We start from the raw sequence: 24,252 nt of genomic DNA on the forward strand, positions 1-24,252 counted from the left end.
GCCTCCTAAAGTGCTGGGATTACAGGCATGAGCCACGGTGCCCAGCAAAAAAGGATGATTTTTAATAATAAAGTGTAGGCCGTGTGCAGTGGCTCACACCTGTAATCTCAGCACTTTGGGAGGCTGAGGTGGGTGGATCACCTGAGGTCGGGAGTTCGAAACCAGCCTGACCAACATGGAGAAACCCTGTCTCTACTAAAAAATACAAAATTATCCGCATGTGGTGGTGCATGCCTGTAATCCCAGCTACTTGGGAGGCTGAGGCAGGAGAATCACTTGCACCAGGGAGGCTGAGGTTTCAGTGAGCCGAGAATGAACCGTTGCACTCCAGCCTGGGCAACAAGAGCAAAACACTGTCTCAAAATAATAAGAAGAAGAAGTATAAGAAGAAGAAGTATTAATACCCAGACAGGGAAAAAGAAGATATGATTAAAATTTATAATGGAGGTCTGGTGCAGTGGTTCACACCTATAATCCCAGCACTTTGGGAGGCCAAGGCAGGCGATGACTTGAGGTCAGTTTTGGAGACCAGCCTGGCTAACATGGCAAAACCCCATCTCTACTAAAAATACAAAAATTAGCTAGGTGTGGTAGCCCATGCCTGTAATCCCAGCTACTTGGGAGGCTGAGGCAGGAGAATCGCTGAGCCCAGGAGGTGGAAGTTGCAGTGATCTGAGATCGCACCACTGCACTCCAGCCTGGGCAACAGAGCAAGACTCTATCTCAAAATAAAAAGTGATAATAATAATAAAATAAAATTTATACTGAGACTTAAATAAGAGCAGACTCTTTCTGAGGAAAAATGTAGAACTTGCATTTATTAAGTACCTTTAATTTAAATAATTAGCACAGCAACCCTATCAACTAAGTATATCAGCTAAATATCTTTATCCCCATTTCATAGATGAGGAAACTGAAGCTCAAAGGGATTTTATAACTGGCCCAGGTTCACAGAGTTAGTAAGGAATTAAATTCAGATTGTCTGATTATGAAGTCTATAGTTTTTCCAACAACTCTTCCGCCTAAATGGAAGGGGTAGCATGGGAATGGGATGAAAGTGAGATGGTGGAGGGAGGAAGGGAGGGAGCACAGGAAGGATGGAGCCAGGGCCACTGGGCATTTAAAAGGTTAAGTGGGGCTGGGTGTGGCGGCTCACGCCTGTAATCCCAGCACTTTGGGAGGCTGAGGTGGGTGGATCACCTGAGGTCAGGAGACCAACCTGGCCAACATGGTGAAACCTCATCTCTGCTAAAAATACAAAAATTAGCTGGGTGTGTTGGTGCACGCTGGTAGTCCCAGCTACTTGGAAAGCTGAGGCAGGAGAATCACTTGAACCCGGGAGGTGGAGGCTGCAGTGAGCTGAGATCGTAGCACTGCACTCCAGCCTGGGCGACAGAGCAAAACTCTATCTCAAAAAAACCAAAAAGTTAGGCCAGGCGCGGTGGCTGACACCTGTAATCCCAGCACTTCGGGAGGCCGAGGTGCGTGGATCACTTGAGGTCAGGAGTTCGAGACCAGCTTGACCAACATGGTGAAACCCCGTCTCTACTTTAAAAATACAAAATTAGCTGGGCGTGGTGGTGCATGCCTGTAATCCCAGCTACTTGGGAGGCTGAGGCAGGAGAACCTGTTGAACCCAGGAGGCAGAGGTTTCAGTGAGCCGAGATCGCGCCACTGCACTCCAGCCTGGGCAACAAGAACGAAACTCCATCTCTAAATAAATAAATAAATCAGGGATAATAATGGCACCAACCCACATCACATCATAGGTTTGTCAAAGAAAAACTCTGAGGCAAAAGCTTCAGAAAAGGAAGGCAACAAATGACTTGCGAAGAGTGCAAGAGTTAAACTTCAGGACTGACCCCCCAAATATAAAAACATAACCATAGCATTTCAGTAAAACAAACAAACCCTCAAGGCCACCAGAGCTAATATAATGGGTTGAATGGTGGCCCCCGAAAAGATACGCCCATGACCTAAGCCCTGGAAGCTGTGACCTTATTTAGAAAAAGGGTCTTTGCAGATGTAATTAATTTAAGGATCTTGAAATGAGATCCTCCCGGATTATTGACATGGGCTGTAAATCCAACGACAAGAGTTCTGATAAGAGGCAGAACAGGAGAAGACAACGGCGACAGAGGAGAAGGCCGCATGAAGACAGAGGCTGAGATGGAAGTGATGAGGCCACAGACAAGGAATGCCTGGAGTCACCCACCAGAAGCCAGCAGAGGCAGGGAAGGAGCCTGCCTTAGACAGGTCAGAAGGGCATGGCCCAGCCAACACCTTGATTCTGGACTTCTTGTCTCCAGAACTATGAGAGAGTAAATTTCTGTTGTTTCAAGCCACCAAGTTTGTGCTAACTTCTTATGGCAACTGGGAAACTCAAATAGTTTACATTTGTCTACTTGTTATGAAAAACAATGACTTTCTCACATGATTACTACATTTACTAAGGCCACGACATCTTTAGACACCAGCATAACAAAAATTAGGGACAGGAATTTTTGTTGTTGTTGTTGTTTGTTTTTGCAGAGACAGGGTCTCGCTCTGTCACCCAGGATGGAGTACAGTGGTGTAATCTCGGCTCACTGCGGCCCCAACCTTCCAGGCTCAAGTGATTCTCCCACCTCAGCCCCTCAAGTAGCTGCCCGGCTATTTTATTAGTATTTTTTTTTAAATTTTTTGTACAGACGAGGTTTCACCGTGTTGCCCAGGCTGATCTCAAACTCCTGAGCTTAGGCAACCTGTTCACCTTGGCCTCCCAAAGTGCTGGGATTACAGGTGTGAGCCACCATGGTTGGCCAGGAATTGTATTTGTTAAGGAGTCTAAAGTTCACTGACAATAATCAAGGTTTTATTATTCTGGTTACCACAACTAGTTGGAGTTGAACCTGCTAGTTTTGGTTTATCTTGGGTTGCAAAATATTTTGTTTTTGTTTTCCTGACCGTGGCATACTAAATGTTTGCTAACTTTGGAAGCAGGGCAATTTTTTGCTTCTACAGATTGTGGTGTGATTAAACAAGTTGGCCAATGTAAAGGCCCTTAGAACAGCTGGCACTAGTAAGCATTCTGTGTGTTGGCTGTAGCTGTTTTCCTTCTTTTTGTTTACCTGTTTATTATAAACTTTCTGCAGTGAGTATGTGTGCCCATTTTTTCCTAGTTCAAATGCTCACTCATGTTAAGACCTAGGCCAATTATGGTCAAAGAGCCACAAGTACTTGAACTAGTTTCTCTGGGCCCCAGCTCAAGAGACTCAAGTTAACAGACCCTGCTTAATCCCACCTCCTTCATGGCTCTGGGACTCTGTTTCATCCCTCTAGCTGCCAGTAGCTGTCTTTTTAATAATAAAGATTTATTTATGTATATTTTTTTAGAGACAGAGTCTTGCTCTGTGGCCCAGGCTGGAGTGCAGTGGCACGATCTTGGCTCACTGCAACCTCTGCCTCCTGAGTTCACGCCATTTTCCTGCCTCAGCCTCCTGAGTAGCTGGGACTACAGGCGCCTGCCACCACGCCTGGCTAATTTTTTTGTATTTTTAGTAGAGACGGGGTTTCACCGTTCTAGCCAGGATGGTCTCGATCTCCTGACCTCGTAATCTGCCCGCCTCAGCCTCTTAAAGTGCTGGGATTACAGGCTTGAGCCACCGCCTTCGGCTATTTATTTTTGAGACAGAGTCTTGCTCTGTTACCTGGGATGGAGGGCAATGGTGCAATCCACAACTCTCTGCAGCCTTGATCTCTTGGGCTCAAGCAATCCTCCTGCCTGACTCCCGTGTAGCAGGAACTTCATGCATGTGCCACCACACTCAGCTGATTCTTGATTTTTAATTTTTCTTTTTTTTTGAGACGAAGTTTCGCTCTTGTCCCCCAGGCTGGAGTGCGATGGCGCCATCTCGGCTCACTGCAACCTCCGCCTCCCAGGTTCAAGCGTTTCTCCTTCCTCGATCCCCTGAGTAGCTGGGATTACAAGCGCCTGCCACCACAACCAGCTAATTTTTGTATTTTTAGTTAAGATGGGGTTTCACCATGTTGGCCAGGCTGGTCTCGAACTCTTGACCTCAGGTGATCCCCCCGCCTCAGCCTCCCAAAGTGCTGGGATTGCAGGCATGAGCCACCGCGCCCAGCCAACTTTTAATTTTTTTTATAAAGATGGGGCCTTGCTTTCTTGCCAGGCTGAAATTGTTTGTGTTTGTTTGTTTGAGATAGGTCTCACTCTGTTGCCCAGGCTGGAGTGCAGTGGTACAATCTTGGCCACTGCAGTCTCCACCTTCCAGGCTCAAGTGATCCCCAAACCTCAGCCACCTGAGTAGCTGTGTACCACTATACCTCATTAATTTTTGTATTTTTTGTAGAGACTGGGTTTTGTCATGTTGCCCAGGCTGGTCTTGAACTCGTGGGCTTAAGTGATCCACCCGTCTCAGCCCCCACAGTGTTGGGACTACAGGTGTGAGCCACTGCGCCCAGCCAGAAAATTTTGTTTTTAGAGAAAGGCTCAGGAGTGTGGCTGGGTGTTGGACAGCCCCCTACTGGAGCAAAGGCAACCAAGGTCTCAGTGGTCCCAGTGGGAGAGTAAGAAGGGTGGGGAGCAGCTGGGGTGAAAGGATACAGTCAGCATTCATCAAGGGATGTGCTATGAGCAGGGGTGGAGCTGCATGTAACCCCCGGCTTTCCCACAGAGAAAGACTGAGGACGGAGGATATGCAGTTACCTAAGGGGCAGCTCAGTCATGGGGTTCAGATGTGACCAGTGTGTGCATGAGCCCAGAGGCCAGGAGCACAGTTGTGAGAAGACTGGAGCATGGCCTGGGATTAGAGGGGCTGACTGTGCAGACAGTCAAATACCTGCACCAATCCAGGAAGTTCATTCATTCATTCCTTCATCCAGCAAGCATTTCATTCATTGAGTCTGCAGATATTTATTGAGCACCTACTATGTCTCGGTTCAGGCATTGAGGGCTATAGCAGGGAACACAACACAGAGAAGTCCCTGAGGAGTTTATCTCTAGTGGGGGAGACAGATGGCAAACAAAATAAACAAGTAAAATTTCCAGTGGGTTAAATAGTGATGAGTGCTAAGTAGAAAAACAAAGTAGGGAGGAGGATAGGAAATGTCGGAGAGGGAGCTGTGATATTAGCCCCATGGAAGTCCTCACTGATAAGCTGACGTTTGAGTCAACACCCAAGAGACGGCGGTGACAGAATGAGTCGTGCAGGTGTCTGGGGAAACACGTGTCGAGCTTCCTAGGAAGCACAGCCTCCGTGGGTAGGAGTGGGGGGCCCAACCCTGGTAAAAATCCAGTGGAAAGCCACAGGAGGAACAAGCACCTGGGTTGGGTTTTTCACCTTACAAAGGAAAATACAAAATGTTCCCCCTTGTGTGTGTTTATAAATGAAAACTGAGGATCATGATAAACTACATTCAGTAAAAAACAAGATAGGTGATTTCAAAATCTGTACCAAACTTCATCTTCTTTCTTCTAAGAGATTATTTGTATAAATTATAGATCATAGCATAGAATGGTACTTTGGTAACCATCTGGTGTTCATGTTTTGAACTTGCCAGATGATTGGAATCCACCAGGGTGCTAGGTTTAAAGATACAGATTCCAGCTTCAGGTCCCCACTCCTGATTTAGGGAAGGGGCCTGTGACTTTGTATATTTAACAAACACTCAAGGTGATTCTGTTACAGGAAAGTCTGGGAGACACAGATAGGTTTCAAAATGAGGAAATAGAGGCCCAGATAGAGGGAATGTCTTGCTCAAGGTGGAACTGGTCAGTCAGGCAGAACTGGGAATAACATCTAGATTTCCCAACTCTGCTAGGCCAATGAAAGTTTTTTGCACAGCACAAAGATCACTTATGAAATTTAAGTTCAAGATCCAACAAGACACAAAACATAAAAGCAGATGCCAGGTCAGACATCTATTAGGAGCACCAGATGTACCTGGGATGAATTGGTTACTGTGACTGATCACTAAACTCAGCAACCAAGGGCTCTGGCAGCCAAGTCTGCAGCAGAAATGGGTTGGGTTATTCCATTCCATTCATGGGGTCCAATAAAATGATGCATAATAATTTCATTTGATAAGAAAAGTTTTTTCATTTAACAAATTTTTAAAACTTCCAAACCCTCAGCTTCCTACTATGACAATTACAAGAGAATAGGAAAAATAAGGATGGAAAAAAATGGTAAAAAGATCTATCCTGTCCCAGTGAGAATGATTTCTTCAATATCATTTATCTCCTGTGGGTGGTCTGGAGTCTCCACCCTCTCATAGGCCCTCAATGACTATGTGTTTGAAAGGACTTCAGGATAGACTTCTTGAAAACATCTTTCTCTGATAGTGCCTAAAATTTTTCACAGTGTGGGCCATGAGGCCTGAAAAGGACAAGCACGGTGAGACCCATGGCGAGTTGTAGGACCCTCTGGGCCTTTGCGGCCCACCTGGGAAGGGGAATGTATTAGTCTGTTCTCATGCTGCTAATAAAGACATGCCCATACTGGGTAGTTTATAAAAAAAAAGAGGTTTAATAGACCCACAGTTCCACATGGCTGAGGAGGCCTCACAATCATGGAGGAAGGCGAGGAGCAAAGGCACGTCTTACATGGCAGCAGGCAAGAGGGAATGAGAGCCAAGCAAAAGGGGTTTCCCCTTATAAAACCATCAGATCTCGTGAGACTTATTCACTACCATGAGAATAGTATGGGGGAAACTGCCCCCATGATTCAATTATCTCCCACCGGGTCCCCCCCACAACACGTGGGAATTATGGAAGCTACAATTCAAGATGAGATTTGGGGAGGGACACAGCCAAACCATATCAGGGAATAATAAAGCCATAACCTCCTGAAGGGGGTGGGTGTGATGCCCTCCTGAGCCCCTGCAGCTGGAGCATCTGTGACGCACCGCCCAGCTAGTCTGGGCAGGAGTAATGTGTTGGAGTTTGTGCACGTGTATGTGTGCTGGGCGTGCGATGAGCACCCTGCCACACATGTGGGAGCTCAGACACCACACTCTTCCAGAGCTGTGCCACAGTTTGATCTGTGACTGCAACCACTCCAGCAAAGCTGGACTCTTGGGGAAAGAAGTTTCTCTTCCCAAGCCTGCTGTGTGGGCCCGTGGGGAGACACACAATTGCCTTTGTCATTTGTTCTTCCTGTGTGGGGACAAAAGCCCTTTCACTTGCCGTGGAATGTACAAGAAGTTCCGTGCCGAAGGGCTGCCAGGCGCTGGCCTGGAATCCTACAAACAAGGAGGAGTTGGGGAGCTGGACGTTTCAGCCTGAGGCCCCCCACCTCCTGGTCCTGCCATGCATCTGTGTGGTCGGGGACTGCCAAGAGGGTCCCCACCGTCTGCTTCCTCACCACTGTGTGCACCTGCATCACTGCCACAACCCTGTCTTAATCGTGGCCTGAGACATTGCAGCCTGCCACAGGCGGGCACCGTGCCAGTCATGGGCTTTGTCAACTCATTCAACCCTCCCAATGAATGCTGTTACTCCCGCTTTGCAGCGAAGGGAACTGACCTTCAGAAGGGAGGGTCTGGGAGGACAGTGCTGAGACTGAAACAGAGGGGCTGGGACATGGTAGGAGGAACAGGACACCACAACCCCTCACCCTGCACTGACAGCTCTAGGGCAGAACGGAGCCTCAACCCTCGGTGTTTATGCTGTGAGCTGAAGTTCAACCAAAACAAAAATAGAGAACTTAGGTGGGGTTGGGGTGGGGGAAGAACCCGCCAACACAAAACCTCACAGTGGCACAAGCGGCCTTTTCTCATTGCTATTTACATCCCTGGGTATTTCCATCAGCCCAGAGCCAGAGACTCACCACAGAGCAACCTGTTGCCAGAATGCTGTGGGGGCTGCGCTATTTTAGGAGGAAAGTTTTCCCAGGTGGCTATATTGTCTGCATTTTTCTCACCAGGGTAGGGCAATTCATAGAGCCACTAAAGCCAACCACAGTGTTGAACTTTGCTCTAATTTTAAAATGTAAATGAGCAAGCACCAATGGGAAGTGGCCAGGAGCAGACCGGGGCAATCAGCTCCCAGGGGAGCCCCAAGCATCAACTCCCAGGTAGGGGGTAAGGGTGAGGCCTGCTGGGCGGGGAGTGGACTAATACAGAGCGCTGGGAAAGAAATGTGTGTGTCTAAAAGCAATTTGCATTAGGTCTTTCAGAGCCCAGTCTCTGGGGTGGATTGTACAATCTTGCAATCTTACAAGCAAGAGAGGAAGAAAGGAGAGAGGGGAACCAAGGGAGAAGGGTGTGGGGATCAGACAGGCTTTTGTATGCGATCTTGTTTAAGCAAGACTCTTATCAAAGAGTAATCCTAAACTTTGTGCTTTCTTATCACCCAGCTCCCTGCGGAATGGGTATGTGACTTTTGGGTTCCACAAGGGAGGATTAAATTGCCTGTTAGAGATCAGAGCTCCAAGTAAGCAGGTAAGGTTGATAGAGGTGGGTGGGGTGGGGTGGTTTACTTGTGTCCTGTGGAGATGTTCTTTGCTCTTACTATCTAGATTCACGTTTTCTGTGCACAAGCTGAACACAGAGGGCTGAGGAGAAAGCTGCCGTCTAGTGAACAGAGCAGCATTGGAGGGTGTGCCTGCTCTGTGCCCCATGCTGCAGATGCGGGGCAGGGGTTGGGATACCAAGGAATGAAGGAATGAGCCATGCTGCACTGTTCAAGAAGGTCCAGTTCTGTGGTGGTTGTGTGAATACGGGACATTCTTTTTTTTCTTTTTTTCTTTTTTTAGACTGGGTCTCATTCTGTCACCCAGGATAGAGTGCAGTGGCAAGATCCTCAGGCTTCCATAACAACTGTTAAAGTATTGACCGAGTAGTTAAGTTAAATATTAAAAGCTGAAAGGGCCAGTGCCCTTATACAAAGACTGGAATGTAACGAAAGCCCACCAAGAGTTTTGCCCAGGCCTTTCCTGGGCCCTAAAGCATGACAAAATAATGGAGGAATTCTTAACAGGATCCATTTAGGGTTAAACAAATTTTATTGGGGGTCTGAAGAGACTCCCCAGGCCTCCACAGACAAATTTACTGGGGTCCTGAAGGAACTCCCCAAATCTCTGTGATTTAGCAGGAGACAAGATAAGAGTAATCAGCTGGGCACAGTGGCTCATGCCTGTAATCCCAGCACTTTGGGAGGCTGAGGCGGGTGGATCACCTGAGGTCAGGAGTTCAAGACCAGACTGACCAACATGGTGAAACTCCATCTCTACTAAAAATACAAAAATTAGCTGGGCGTGGTGGTCCTGCCTGTTGTCCCAGCTACTCAGGAGGCTGAGGCAGGAGAATCGCTTGAACTTGTTAAGTGGAGGTTGCAATGAGCTGAGATTGTGCCACTGCACTCCAGCCTGGGCGACAGAGCAAGACTCCATCTCAAAAAACAAAAACAAAAAACATAAGGGTAATCACCCCAGCACCTGGATCCATTTAGATTAAGTAAATTTACTGAGGCTCCAGAGGAAGGTCTTCAGGAATCAGACCTTAGTTATAGATTAAAAGAGTTAATTACTTATGTCTTTTTTTTTCTTTTTTTTTTGAGATGGAGTTTTGCTCTTCTTGCCCAGGCTAGAGTGCAATGGTCCGATCTCGGCTCACTGCAACCTCTGCCTCCTGGGTTCAAGTGATTCTCTCGTCTCAACCTCCTGAACAGCTGGGATTCACAGGCGCCTACCACTGCGCCTGGCTAATTTTTGGTATTTTTAGTAGAGGCAGGGTTTCACCATGTTGGCCAGGCTGGTCTCGAACTCCTGACCTCAGGTGATCCACCCGCCTCAGCCTCCCAAAGTGCTGGGATTACAGGCGTGAGCCACCTCATTCGGCCTACTTATGTCTTTAGATGAATGCACTCTTACATGTAGACATATAGCTTAGAAGGTATATAAGCTCTGGAAAACTTTGTAATTTTGAGTTGGCCTCACAATAATTTCTAGGTCTTCTCCTTGTAACCTGTTGCAGAAATAAAAACTCTCTTCCTCCCCAGTTCATCTGCATCTCCTTATTGGGTCATGAGAAATAGCAGCCCAACCCTCGGTTTGGTTCGAGAACAATGGCCCACTACATCCTCCAATTCCTGGGCTCAAGAAATCCTTCTGCCTCAGCCTCACAAAGTGCTGGGATTACAGGTGTGAGCCACCATGTCTGGCTGGCATTCATTTTAAAATGTCTATTAAATTGCTATCATGTAATCAACACTCTGTATAGTGCTCTGGGGAAAACCATAAATAGCTGACATACAATTACATGTGTATTTACTGTTTACCACTTTCACAGTTCTGTATTAAAGAATGAACAACTGGCCAGGCACAGTGGCTCACACCTGTAATCCCAGCACTTTGGCAGGCCCAGGCAGGTGGATCACCTGAGGTCAGGAGTTCCAGACCAGCCTGGTCAAAATGGTGAAACCCGGTCTCTACTAAAAATACAAAAATTTAGCCAGGTGTGGTGGCAGGCGCCTGTAATCCCACCTACTCGGGAGGCTGAGGCAGGAGAATCACTTGAACCCAGGAGGTGGAGGTTGCAGTGAGCAGAGATTGCGTCATTCCACTCCAGCCTGGGCAACAAGAGCAAAGCTCCATGTAAAAAAAAAAAAACCACAGCAAGAAAGGTGGTAGAGCACCACCTTTAGGTGGGAGGTGGTTAGGTTCTGTACTCAAACTGCCCATCTTTGAAGAGAAGTTACCTCCCTTTGCCTCTATTTTCTCACCTATAAAATGGGAATACTTTCTGAGGTGTTTATCAAGTTTAAATGTAAAATGCCAGCCGGGCACGGTGGCTCAGGCCTGTAATCCCAGCACTTTGGGAGCCTGAGGCAGGTGGATCACTTGAGGTCAGGAGTTCGAGAACACCCTGGCCAAACTGGTGAGACCCCATCTCTACTAAAAATACAAAAATTAGCCAGGCGTGATGGCACATACCTGTAATCTCAGCTACTCGGGAGGCTGAGGCATGAGAATGGCTTGAACCAAGGAGGTGGAGCTTGCAGTGAGCTGATATCACACCACTGTACTCTAGCCTGGGTGACAGAGCGAGACTCCATCTCAAAATAAATAAATAAATTCTAACTGTGAATAAATAGCACACACAATTTATGGAGGCAGGAAAAGGCAAGGCGTGTTTGTGGGGTGCCCAGTTGCTTTGGCTTGGCTTTAGCTGAGGTCTCTATAGAAGCGTTGTGAAAAATAAAAGGTAGGCCGGGCACAGTGGCTCACATTTGTAATCCCAGCACTTTGGGAAGCCGAGGTGTGTGGATTACTTGCAGTCAGAAGTTCGAGATCAGCCTGGCCAACATGGTGAAACCCCGTCTCTACTAAAAATACAAAAATTAGCTGGGTGTGGTGGTGCACGCCTATAATCCCAGCTACTCAGGAGGCTGAGGCATGAGAATCACTTGAACCCAGAAGGTGGAGGTTGCAGTGAGCCAAGATAGCTCCACTGCACTCCAGCCTGGGTGATAGAGCGAGACTCAGTTTCAAAAAAAAAAAGAAAGAAAGAAAGAAAAGAAAAAGAAAAGTTGGACATTAGGTGAATCAGTGCCAGGTAGTGGAGTACAGAGGAATACAGAGTTTGAATTTTCTTGTGTGTCCAACAGGAAGCCACTGGGAGGGTTTTGAGGAGTAGAATCTGCATCTGCCTCCCCTGAGAGCGATCTGTGCTCAAATATTGAGATGTCGCTGAACCTACCGTCACCAGATCTGCAGCAATCCCTAGCAGCTTTGGCTTCTTGCCAACTGGCATGCTTTAGATGAATGCACTCAGGAGCTGGAGGAGGGGCTGGCAGGCAGGGGCGTCCAGTATGCAACATGGCTTTTTCCATTTCTTCCACCCTTGGGGCATTTAGGACCAGTGGGGAAATGATCTGAGAATGGGGATGAGGTGGAGGAGGCTGCTGCAGGTCACCAGAAGGAGCTAAAATTGGTCTGAAACTGCACTTTCAGCCACTAGTTCCTTGTGGCTATTGGGCACTTGAACTGTGGCTGCTTCACTGAGAGCTGCTATACAGATGAAACACATACCAGATTTCAAAAACTTAGCACAAAAAAATACATCTCATTAACAATATATTTAATGTTTTTTTTTTTTTGAGATGGAGTCTTGCTCTGTTGCCCAGGCTGGAGTGCAGGTGCGTGATCTTGGCTCACTGCAACCTCTGCCTCCCAGGTTCAAGCAATTCTCCTGCCTCGGCCTCCTGAGTAGCTGGGATTACAGGCGTGCATCACCATGCCCAGCTAATTTTTGTATTTTTAGTAGAGACAGGATTTCACCATGTTGGCCAGGCTGGTGTCAAACTCCTGACCTGAAGTGATCCACCCGCCTTGGCCTCCCAAAGTGCTGGGATTACAAGCATGAGCCACTGTGCTTGGCCAACCTTTCTTCTTTTTGATGTGGCTACCAGAAAATTTAAAATGAAGCCAGGCGATGGGGTTTTACCAGCCTGGCCAAAATGGTGAAACCCTAGCTCTACTAAAAATACAAAAAATTAGCCAGGCGAGATGGTACGCACCTGTTGTCTCAGCTACTCAGGAGGCTGAGGCAGGAGAATCGCTTGAACCTGGGAGATGGAGGCTGCAGTGAGCCACAGTCGTGCCCCTGCACTCCAGCCTGGGCAACAGAGCGAGGCTCTGTCTCAAATAAAATAAAATAAAATAAAATAAAATAAAATAAAAAATAAAATAAAATTTAAAATGTATTTGGCTTGTGTTATATTTTATTGGACAGCACCAGTCTGGAGGGTTGGGTAATGTATGCCCTGGGTAGTTACTAGGGCTATAACTGTACACCCATATTAGCCTGGGTGGGATGCCTGCCCTCTCAAGAAACCAGGCTCAGATTTGAACCTATTCAGCATTATGCTTAGGATAAGAAGTTCAGGGCTGGGCGAGGTAGCTCATGCCTGTAATCCGAATACTGTGGAGGCTGAGGTGGGAGGATTGCTTGAGCCCAGGAGTTTGAGACAAGCCTGGGTAACAAAGCCAGACCCTCTACAAAAAACAAATAGGCTGGGCGTGGTGGCTTATGCTTGTGATCCCGGCACTTTGGGAGGCTGAGTGGGGCAGATGACCTGAGGTGAGGAGTTTGAGACCAGCCTGGCCAACATGGTGAAACCCCGTCTCTACTAAAAATACAAAAACTAACTGGGCGTGCTGGTGCACACCTGTAGTCCTAGCTACTTGGCAGGCTGAGGTGGGAGGATCACCTAAGCCTGGAAGGTCAAGACTGCAGTGAGCTGTGATCGTGCCACTGCACTCCAACCTGAGTGACAGCAAGACACTGTCTCTAAAAATAAAAAATGAAAAAAAAATTTAAAAAGTTTAGTGAGGAAAGAGTGTAACAATTGTTGTGTATCAGTTCTCCACATTTCTCCAAAATTTGGCTCCAGAATTCTGACTTTCAGTTGAGGCTAGAAGGTGGCAGGATAAGCCGGGTGCGGTGGCTCATGCCTGTAATCCCAGCACTTTGGGAGGCCGAAGCGGGTGGATCATGAGGTCAGGAGTTCGAGACCAGCCTGGCCAAGATGGTGACCACCGTCTCTATTAAAAATACAAAAATTCGCTGGGCTTGGTGGCACATGCCTGTAATCTCAGCTACTCAGGAGGCTGAGGCAGGAGAATCGCTTGAACCCGGGAGGCGGAGGTTGCGGTGAGCCGAGATCGTGCCATTGCACTCCAGCCTGGGTGACAGAACGAGACTCCATCTCAAAAAAAAAAAGAAGGTGGCAGGATATAGCCTGTGGGGTCAGGATATAGCCTTTGGGGGAGGAAGTCTTTGCCCATGAGAGTAAAGGGAGAAGCTTCCAGGAGAAGCTAATGAGTCAGGAGCTGGTGGAGGGGCTGGGATCCACAGGCCTCTGAAAACCACCTTGTACATGAAGGAAATACATCAAGCTGTTTTAAAAGATTATCTCAATTTCGTAATTATGGATTATTTTATTTTCTTCCTGTGTTTTTCAGGATTTTCCTAATCTTCTACAGTGAAAAATAACCAGAAGAAACTTTTTTTTTTTTTTTTTAAGAAAAGAGCAGCACTTTTTGGAGCAAGAGGGAAGCAGTACTGAGTTCACAACTGCTACTAGAAGGAAGCTGGTCAGGGAGGGGACTCAGAAAAGGTGCTGCAAGTCCCAGTCTTAATGTAAAGCAAATCTTAATGGAGAGAGGTTCTTTTTGTGGAGGCCAGGGAAGCTCCATCAAGCAGCCTGTGTAGGCAGTCCTGACTGTTGAATACTGATGTAGTGTGGAAGTTAAGAGGATTCAGGAGTCATACAGAACTGGGTTCAAATTCTCACTGTACGGCCGGGTGTGGTGGCTCACGCCTGTAATCCGAGCACTTTGGGAGGTCCTGGTGGGCAGATCACTTGAGGTCAGGAATTCAAAACCAGCCTGGCCAACATGGCAAAACACCGTCTCTACTAAAATTACAAAAATTAGGCCGGGCACAGTGGCTTACGCCTGTAATCCCAGCACTTTGGGAGGCCGAGGCGGGCGGATCACGAGGTCAGGAGATCGAGACCATCCTGGCTAACACGGTGAAACCCCGTCTCTACTAAAAATACAAAAAATTAGCCGGGCGAGGTGGCAGGCGCCTGTAGTCCCAGCTACGCGGGAGGCTGAGGCAGGAGAATGGCGTGAACCCCGGGGGGCGGAGCCTGCAGTGAGCCGAGATAGCGCCACTGCACTCCAGCCTGGGTAGAAGAGCGAGACTCCGTCTCAAAAAATAAAAATAAAAATAAAATAAAATTACAAAAATTACCCGGGCATGGTGGCGCATGCCTCTAATCCCAGCTACTCGGGAGCCTGAGGCAGGAGAATCGTTGAACCCAGGAGGTAGAGGTTGCAGTGAGCTGCGATTGCATCACTGTACTTCAGGCTTGGTTAACAGAGGGAGACTCTGTCTAAAAAAATTCTCACTGTACAATTGACCACCTATGTGTCCTTGGCAGACCATCTACCATCTCCAAGCCTCAGCTTCCTCACTTGCCACAACATTGCAATATCTTTTAAGGTAGTGAATACTCAATAAATGCTAGCTATCCTTATCATGGAGACTTAGCCTTTCAAACATCCCAGGGATAGGAAATTGCAAAAATATTCTAAGCCTCCACCATGGGTATTTCATTAGCCTTTTCAACCAAACAATACCGGAAGGGAACAGGTTGCAGGCAGGCTTGCAGGGAGACGGAAGCCTCAGTTCCATGAGGTCACTCAGCTATACACAAGCTGTATTCCAATGTTGCACTTTTACATTCCATTCTGAATGTCAAAGTCTCTGAGTAAAGTCTGTGGTTCCAAAAGCTCTAATTAGGTGAAGGCAGAATAATGGTAAACATTTTCACAGTGTACTATATCAACAACCTGCCTGGCACAGAGGAAAAGAAAACATGTGTCACCCTCTAAACATCCTCACTGGTGTTAATCAGGGGCTCTAGTTGGCTCAATGCCAGACCTAATTGGGCAGAATTTCACTGCCCAGCTCTGGGACAATCACAGCATGTTGCTTTATTTTTCTTTCTTTTTTTTTTTTTTTTTTTTTGAGACGGTCTCACTCCTCTCTGTCACCCAAGCTGGAGTGCAGTGGTGCAATTACGGCTCACTGCAGTCTCAACCTTCCAGCTTAAGTGATCCTCCTGCCTCAGCCTCCCAAGTAACTGGGACTGCAGGCATGCACCCCCACGCCCAGCTGATTTTTAAATTATTTTGTAGAGACAGAGTATCACTGTGTTGCCTAGGCTGATCTGAAACTCCTTGGCTCAAGAGATCCTCCTACCTCGGCCTCCCAAAATGTGATTACAGGCATGAGCCAACGCGCCCGGCCATGACGTGTTGTTTCATTGCTATTGGGCTCTACTGATGTTAATAATAAATTGCTTCAGAGCTTTCCACATTTTTGCTTGTATCTTTGTTCTCGGTGTTTTGTCTCTACTCAGAGACGAGACCATCCTTGTTAGCCTTAGCTTGCTGGGTTTACCTGTTCTTTTTCACCTGGTGGCATTTTCCAGGCATGTTGAAGTAGTGGGCGGTGAGTAAGGACACCATTCGCAACTGGGCCCGGGAGTCCAACAGGAGGATGGTTTCTCTTGGGCTGCAGGTCACTGTCTTAGGGCCACAAGCACAGGAGCCCTGATGGCATATGGAAGAACCGAGTCAGCTCACAGAGGACCTGATGACTCAAAAAAATCACATGCAGATCACTTGCAATTCCTGGTAGGATGGCCTTGAGAGCAGGAACTGGACTTGGATATATTTGTATCCTCCACAGCATTTAAGGCTCCCAGTATATATTTGTTGAATAACTACACACCTTTGCCGTCCAAAATTTTTTCTCACTGTTGTATTGAACATTATTCCTGTACTTTAAGAAAAGTGGTTGAAAGGTAGAAGTCTTGATTGGCTGAGCTCAGGAATACCTTTGAAGGAATTAGATTTGATCTGCATGGCCCAGAGAGAGGAATTTTATAAATTTCTAACTCTTTAAATGAAACAGCCACCAATCCTTCTGGTAAAAAATCTGTGATGACATCTACAAGTCAACAAATAATGTAACACTGTTTGCCAAACTGCATGCCCAGAAGCAGAACAGCAAGGATGCAAGCTGACAAGCTTCTTAATTTCCCTAGTGTCAGAGCAACAGCTCTATCAGTCTGGAGGAATCTGAAAAAGTGGCCCAGGCCACACTTTATGACTTAGGATATTTGATATTTCTTTGATATTGTATTGCACGGTTTGAGTTGAAAAATCTTTTTCTTGTGTGTGTAGTAGAGTGGGGTTGCACACTAGGGGAGAAAAAAACTTTTAAAGAAAAAGCATAGGCCACCATGTCAGATGTATGAATGTAAGTATTGATCTCAGTTCTATTATGTTCCAGCTATGAGACTTTAGGCAATTTCTTTACCTATCTGATCCTCACTTTAGTTTCCCATCTGTAAAGTGGAGATATAGCACCTACCTTATTATGATCTAGTGTGGATTAATAATGCCAATTGGCTGGCACAGAGGCTGCTACATGAGTAAGCTTACATAAATGATATTTTTCTCTCCTTTACTTTCCTTCCCTCCTCAGCTAACAATGGTATGGTAACAGCAACAATGTTATAATACTTTGTATTTTTGAAGGATTTTTATGTCCCTTTGCTTTCTTTAAAGTAGCCAAGGCAAGGATTTTTAATTTGTCAGATAAAATAATTCCAAGTTTGGAGTTGCAATAAAGTAATACAAATAATATCATTATAATTTCTTAGAGGTCCTCTCTGCAAACCTAGAAATGGGTTGGTTTCCTGAAAGCTAGCATTCCTTCCCTAAAACCTTCTCTTTTTCTTACTTTCTTTTTTGTTGTTGTTGCTTGTTTTTAATCTACAGATGGGTGGAAAGGAACATTATTTTCTTATATATTTTTGCCTTATGCAATCTCGTCCACTCACTGGTCCATGATGACCATCTATACATAGATGACTCACAAGGATGTTCAGAGCTCTCCTCTGAGTTCTAACTGGCACATCTAGCTGCCTGTTTATCATCAATGCACCCCAAGTTCAGCAAATAAAAATCTAATCCTGCAGCACTCTGCTTAAAATGCTTTAATTCATCCCATTATTCTCAGGAAAAACATGAAACTAACATAGCTGTGTTGTACATCATCTAGCCAGTACCTCTCTGGCATCACCTTACATCAGCCCCCTGTGGAGACCTACTTAGAACCTCCAAGTTAATATGAAGATTATTTTAAGCTGAAGACATTTGAGGCTCAACCAATGTAGAAAGAAGCCTTCTCAGAGCTTCCCTTATCTGAGTAAAAGCAGAAACTTTTGGGAAATTAGGCTGTCATAAATTCCTTCTTCAGGGCAGCTTTTACTCCCAGGAAGGAGACCAAGAATAAACCTACATAAATCCCCACTCTGGGGGAACTTTTTATGGCCACTGAAGAAAATTGAAAGAACACTCATATCTGCATGAAGAAGTGTTATCACAAAATTTTTTATCTTCCATTTGTTCTTGCAGAAACCCATTTGTCTTTTCTAAAGAAACTCATTTGGTCTTCTCATAAAGACCTTTTCTCTCCCTTTCCTTTTCCCTCCTAAGTTAGGAATTTAAGCCTCTAACTTAAATCATTTATTGTGCTACTTCTTTTGTAAGCTCCTATATGCATACAAATAAATGTTTCTTCCTGTTGATCTGCCTTTTGCCAGTTTAATTCATGGATTCCTTGATACTAAACGTAAGAGGATAGAGGAAGTTTTTCCTCCTGACACTGCCTTGATCTCTGTGCTCTTACTCTGGCTCTTTTTAGTTTTTTTTTTTTTTTTTTTTTTTTTTTTGAGATGGAGTCTCGCTTTATCTCCAGGCTGGAGTGCACTGGCATGATCTCGACTCACTGCAACCTCTGCCTCCTGGGTTCAAGAGATTCTTCTGCCTCAGCCTCCCTAGTAGCTGGGACTACAGGCGCGCGGCACCACACCCAGCTAATTTTTGTATTTTTATTTTTTATTTTTTTGAGATGGAGTTTCATGCTTGTTGCCCAGGCTGGAGTCCAATGGTGTGATCTCAGCTCACTGCAACCTCTGCCTCCCAGGTGCAAGCGATTCTCCTGCCTCAGCCTCCCCAGTAGCTGGGATTACAGGCATGTGCCACCACGCTTGCCTAATTTTGTATTTTTAGTAGAGATGGGGTTTCTCCATGTTGGTCAGGCTGGTCTCGAACTCCCAACCTCAGGTAATCTGCCCGCCTCGGCCTCCCAACATGCTGGGATTACAGGCGTGAGCCACTATGCCCAGCCAATTTTTTTTTTTTTTTTTGAGACGGAGTCTCACTCTGTCGCCCAGGCTGGAGTGCAGTGGCGCAATCTCGGCTCACTGCAGGCTCCGCCTCCCGGGTTCACGCCATTCTCCTGCCTCAGCCTCTCCGAGTAGCTGGGACTACAGGCGCCCGCCACCACACCCGGCTAATTTTTTGTATTTTTAGTAGAGACGGGGTTTTGCCGTGGTCTCGATCTCCTGACCTCGTGATCCGCCCGCCTCGGCCTCCCAAAGTGCTGGGATTACAAGCGTGAGCCACCGCACCCGGCCTCCAATTTTTGTATTTTTAGTAGAGATGGGGTTTCACCATGTTGGCTAGGATGGTCTCAGTCCCTTGACCTCATCATCCAGCTGCCTCAGCCTCCCAAAGTGCTGGGATTACAGGCGTGAGCCACCGCGCTTGGCCATGGTTCCTTTTAGTTTCATGATTCCTCCGGCCAGACCTCTGCCCATAACCTTCCCCTTGCCAAGAATGCTTTTCCTTTCCTCTGGTATTTATATAACTACTCCTTACCCTTCAAACTAATTCAAACGGCAGCTCCCCAAGGAAGCCTTCTCTGACCTCCCAGTTAGAGACTCTTCAGGCATCCTATACTTTTCCTTTATAGCACTTCTTATACTAGCAATAAAAAATGTGTGTGATTATTTGATTCATGTCTTCTACCCCGATAGACTGAAAGTTTCTTGATGGTAAGGGTCCTGCCTATTTTTGCTCACCATTTTATTCTAAGTTCCTAACACAAAGTAGGCACTCAAGAAAAGAACTACTGAATTAATGCATGTTTAGAAGACGGAGGAGAAACTCCACATATGATAGACTAGAACTACTCCCTCCAGGATACCCCTTTCACGCCAAGGATGTGTGGACCCCTACGTCACAGTTCTTTGAAGACCAGTCACATAGCTGGGGCAAAGCAATCTCAAAATAGCCAGTGCTAGTGTGGGAAAAGCTGTTACTCTATCGGGGCAACTGTCCTGGCCAGAGATTAAGTGACAGTTTACTTGAGAAAGGTTGACCCAGAAAACCATCCTACAATATGCAACATGCATGAGAGAACCTGATCAAATCTAAAAATAGCTCCATCACTGGAACTGGAAAAACTTTAGTGAGGATTCAGCCTCTCTCCCTGCAACCTCTACCTCTATGGAGACTTTGATCTTTTTCACTGAACTACAGAATCCCAGAATGGTAGTGCTGGGAAGCAATCTAGTCTACTGCTCTCATTTTAATTTAATTTTTAATTTGAAGATTTTCTATAGAGTCAAGATCTTACTATGTTGCCCAGGCTGGTCTTAAACTCCTGGCCTCAAGTGATTCTCCTGCTTTGGCCTCCCAAAGTGCTGGGACTATAAGCATAAGCCACTGTGCCCAGCCTGCTCTTATTTTAAAATGAAAAACTTAGCTTCAGGGAGGTTTAACTATTTCCCCTATATCACCCAGGCAGTCGGTTGCAGAAACAGCTCAGATGGCTTTCTAGCTTCACCACAGTAATGCTTGGGTTTGCCATCTGAAAGACCAAAATAGACACCCTTTTATCAACTAAGACAGGTTCTAAGATTAAGGAAACAAGGTTACCTACGGGTCTATCTACTGGTGGAGGGTTCAGGACCCAGCTAGCATGGCAAATTGCTAAATTCCTGAGGCTCTAAACTTCCTAACAATAAGAGATATCAGCCCTCTCCTAACTCCGATTTGCAATCCAAACCACTGCAGCTCTGATTCGACAACAGACCAGCCTTACAAAGATTCTTTCCTGAATAAGCTACTGCAGACCTTAAGCCTTAAGCCAGTTTCAGCCAGCTTACAGAAGCTGCACACAAACTGTCTTTGTGTCCTTTAGTTCACCTTTTCACATAAAGCACCAAATTCCATCTGATTTTTATGCCAAAACCCTGCCCAAAGTGAACATGGAATATATGTCACCTATATGTTTATCCATCATCCATGCACTAGGCTCCCCTCATAATTATGTATAGCTTTTCCCCAAAACCTGATGAATATGTATGACTCTGTTGTGTAATACAGGCCCTGTGAAGCATGAAACCCAAGCTTCCTTCCTCACTTCAAAGAGACAGGACCTTCTGTCCACACTGGAGACTTTCTCTTTCTGGGTTGCAAACCAGTATCAGCAATAAAGCTCTCCTTTCCACTATTTAGCCATCCTGGTGGTCTTTTAGATGACAGGTTTGACACCACCTAGCTTTTAGGCATCTTGGAGGCTGAAGACCCTGTGAGATTTATGTTCTTGTGGGTCACCCAAAAGGGAGGCAGGTGAGTGGGGGCTTATTTCCTACTTCTCTGGTTCATTGTCACAGTGAGCAAAAGTCTCAGCAAGGGAACCCAGGCAAACTACTCAAGTTCTGGGTGAAGGATACCTGGAACAGAGACTGGAATATGGTAAGATAAAGGATAGGAACTTGGGTTCCAAGGGCTGATCTTAGCTCTACCACCAGATAGCCTGGGTTATCACTTGGGAAACACACTGTCCCTCTAAAATTTGTTATATGGGTTAATAATACTGACTTCAGGCTATTGTGAGACTCAAATAAGATAATGTACTAAAGATCTTTAGCACAATGTCTGACATCTGGTGTTCAATAAGTGGCCATATTGCTCAATTTCATTCCAATTCAAACTTATAAACATCCGTGGGAAGTCTGCTTTATAGACAAGCAATAGGGGAACACAGTAATTATTTGGGAGGGGAAAACTCAGCAATCCTTCCAAATGACACTTCTTTCTTTAGACATGTTAATACCTTATTTAAAAAAAATTTTTTTTTGAGACAGGGTATTGCTCTGTCACCCAGGCTGGAGTGCAGTGGTGTGATTTTGGCTCACCGCAACTTCTGCCTCCCTGGTTCAAATGATTCTTGTGCCTCAGCCTTCCCAAATAGCTGGGATTACAGATGTGCACCACTATGCCCGGCATTTGGGGTCCTGAAGTTCCTTATCTTCCTAAAAGCAGAGGCTCCCAAAAGAACTCAAAAGAACTGTTATCATAAATCCCCTCCTTGGGAACAACTCTAATCTTGAGAGAGAATTTGGCAGCACATCCAAAGAGACATTATCAGAAAACTGTCATATCTCCTATCTGTTCTCCTAAGGGCCCATTTATCTTTCCTAAAAGTCATTTGTTTTTCCATAAGTGCTCTTTTTCCTTCCCTCGTCTAAGAAGTCATTTATTTTCCTAGTAAGTACTCTTTTCCCCCTCTGCGTCACCTATTAGGTGGTATAAAGCCCTAAAGTCTATCCACCTCTTTGAGTTGCATTTCTTTGTAAATGCCTGTACATGATTAAAATTCATCTTTTCTCTTGTGAATCCGTTTTTTGTCAGTTTAATTTTAGACCCCCAATTACAAAACCTAAGAGTAGAGGAAAAAATTTTCTTCCCCACAAGGTCGACCTCTTATTCATAAACTAAAAACACAAAATACATAAAATAAATATAAGAAAATGTAAGTTTCTCAAGGTGTTACTGGAAAGGGGTCCCGAGCCAGACCCCAAGAGAGGATTCTTGGATTTTGCACAAGAAAGAATTCAAAGCAAATCCATAAAGTGAAAGCAAGTTTATTAGAGAAATAAAGAAACAAAAGAATGACTGTTGCATAGGCAGAGCAGTCCCAAGGGCTGCTGGTTGGCTATTTTTATGGTTATTTCTTGATCATATGCTAAACAAAGTGTGAGTATTCATGAATTTTCCAAGAAAAAGGTGGGCAATTCCTGGAACTGAGGGCTCCTCCTGCTTTTAGACCATATATAGTAACTTCCTGATGTTGCCATGGCATTTGTAAACTGTCGTGGTGCTGGTGGGAGTGTCTCTTAGCATGCTAATGCATTATAATTAGTGTATAATGAGCAGTGAGTGTATAATGACGAGAGGTCACTTTTGTCACCATCTTGGTTTTGGTGGGATGTGGCCGACTTCTCTACCACAACCTGTTTTATCAGCTACGATTGCCTAACTTACTGGGAATGCAGCCCAAAAGGTCTTATCCTTATTTTACCTAGCACCTACTCAAGATGGAGTCACTCTGGTTCAAACGCCTCTGACAATTATGACTATTTTGGTGTTTTGGGTTTTTTTTCTATCAAACTTCAAACTTTTTCAAAAGCCATTTTCTGGTGCCCTGGCTTTACTGGTGCTTAAACATGTCTGTCTATTGTGCAATCCAGCCTTGGGCATTGTTAGTCCTAATTTTGCAAACCTGGAAATAAAAGGTAGGAGTTCAGGGTACACAGTTGGTAGAGTGAAGATAAAGCCGAGGTTTATTTGACTCCTACTATACATCTTTAGTGAATCCTTTAGATTATTCCAGTTCCTTGTGATCAAGGGGCCAAGGTAAATATTTTGGGATATGAATTTGGGGAACATGCATCTTCAAATACCTCTGAACTATAGGAGTGAAAAGGCCTTGATGCCATTTCTCTCCCATCATAAAGGTCATAATCAGAACTTCAATAACAAAAGACGTGTTAAAAAGAGAAAATATAACACATTTAGTTAATCAAAGTTTTGAGAGCACCTTTTCTGAATTACTGTGCCCTAATGAATGTCTAGTGATAAACCTTGTCATAGAAATACATCAATCCATGTGAAAAGTACAAGCTGTGCAAAGCAAGAGATGTGCGAAGGACATGAAAAGATTTCTTGTGGGGTTTTCAGAAAGTCCTTGGAAACAGTTCTCATCTCAGACATGGAAGCATAAGCCCCCACTTCTTCATGCCTTCCTGGCCTTATTTTGTCTGAGTCTGACAAAAGTGATTTCATCCTGGTATCTGCAACTTTCACAGTCAGAAAGAAGCTTTGCTTCTTAGGCCCTTCCAATGCCCTTCAGCTCAAAGTATTCAGCATACCAAACCACCATACTTTGGGGTATCACTTTGTGAGCCCCAACAGTGGAATAAGTTTTTAGAAATGGAATTTTTAACTCAAAGCCTATGAACACTCTTTCCCCTCCGCCCTCCAGAGACAAGGCCTTTCTCCATCTCCCAGGCTAAAGTATAGTGGCTTCATCATGGCTCACTGCAGCCTCAAACTTGGACTCAGCTTCCTGAGCAGCTGGGATTACAGGCATGTGCCATTACACGCAGCTAGTTTTATTATTTTTACTTTTTTTTTTTTTTTTTTTTGAGACAGAGTCTTGCTCTGTCACCCAGGCTGGAGTGCGGTGGCACAATCTCGGCTCACTGCAACCTCCACCTCTTGGGTTCAAGCGATTCTCCTGCCTCAGCCTCCTGAGTAGCTGGGATTACAGGTGTGCACCACCACCCTCAGCTAATTTTTGTATTTTTAGTAGAGATAGGGTTTCATCATGTTGACCAGACCAGGTTGGTCTCGAACTCCTGGCTTCACATGATCCACCTCCCTCAGCCTCCCAAAGTGTCAGGATTATAGGTGTGAGCCATCATGCCCTGCCTTATTTTTACTTTTAGTTGTTACATGAGAC

At 45.5% G+C, this 24,252-nt stretch overlaps 1 protein-coding gene across 2 annotated transcripts in view; it reads left to right on the plus strand.

Moving 5' to 3' along the window:
- The window catches only part of LOC105738624, a 153,231-nt gene that overhangs the window by 26,617 nt on the left and 102,362 nt on the right, over positions 1-24,252 (plus strand). The window lies entirely within an intron of this gene.

Source organism: Nomascus leucogenys, chromosome 19 (assembly GCF_006542625.1).
Source record: "Nomascus leucogenys isolate Asia chromosome 19, Asia_NLE_v1, whole genome shotgun sequence".
NCBI lineage: Eukaryota > Metazoa > Chordata > Mammalia > Primates > Hylobatidae > Nomascus > Nomascus leucogenys.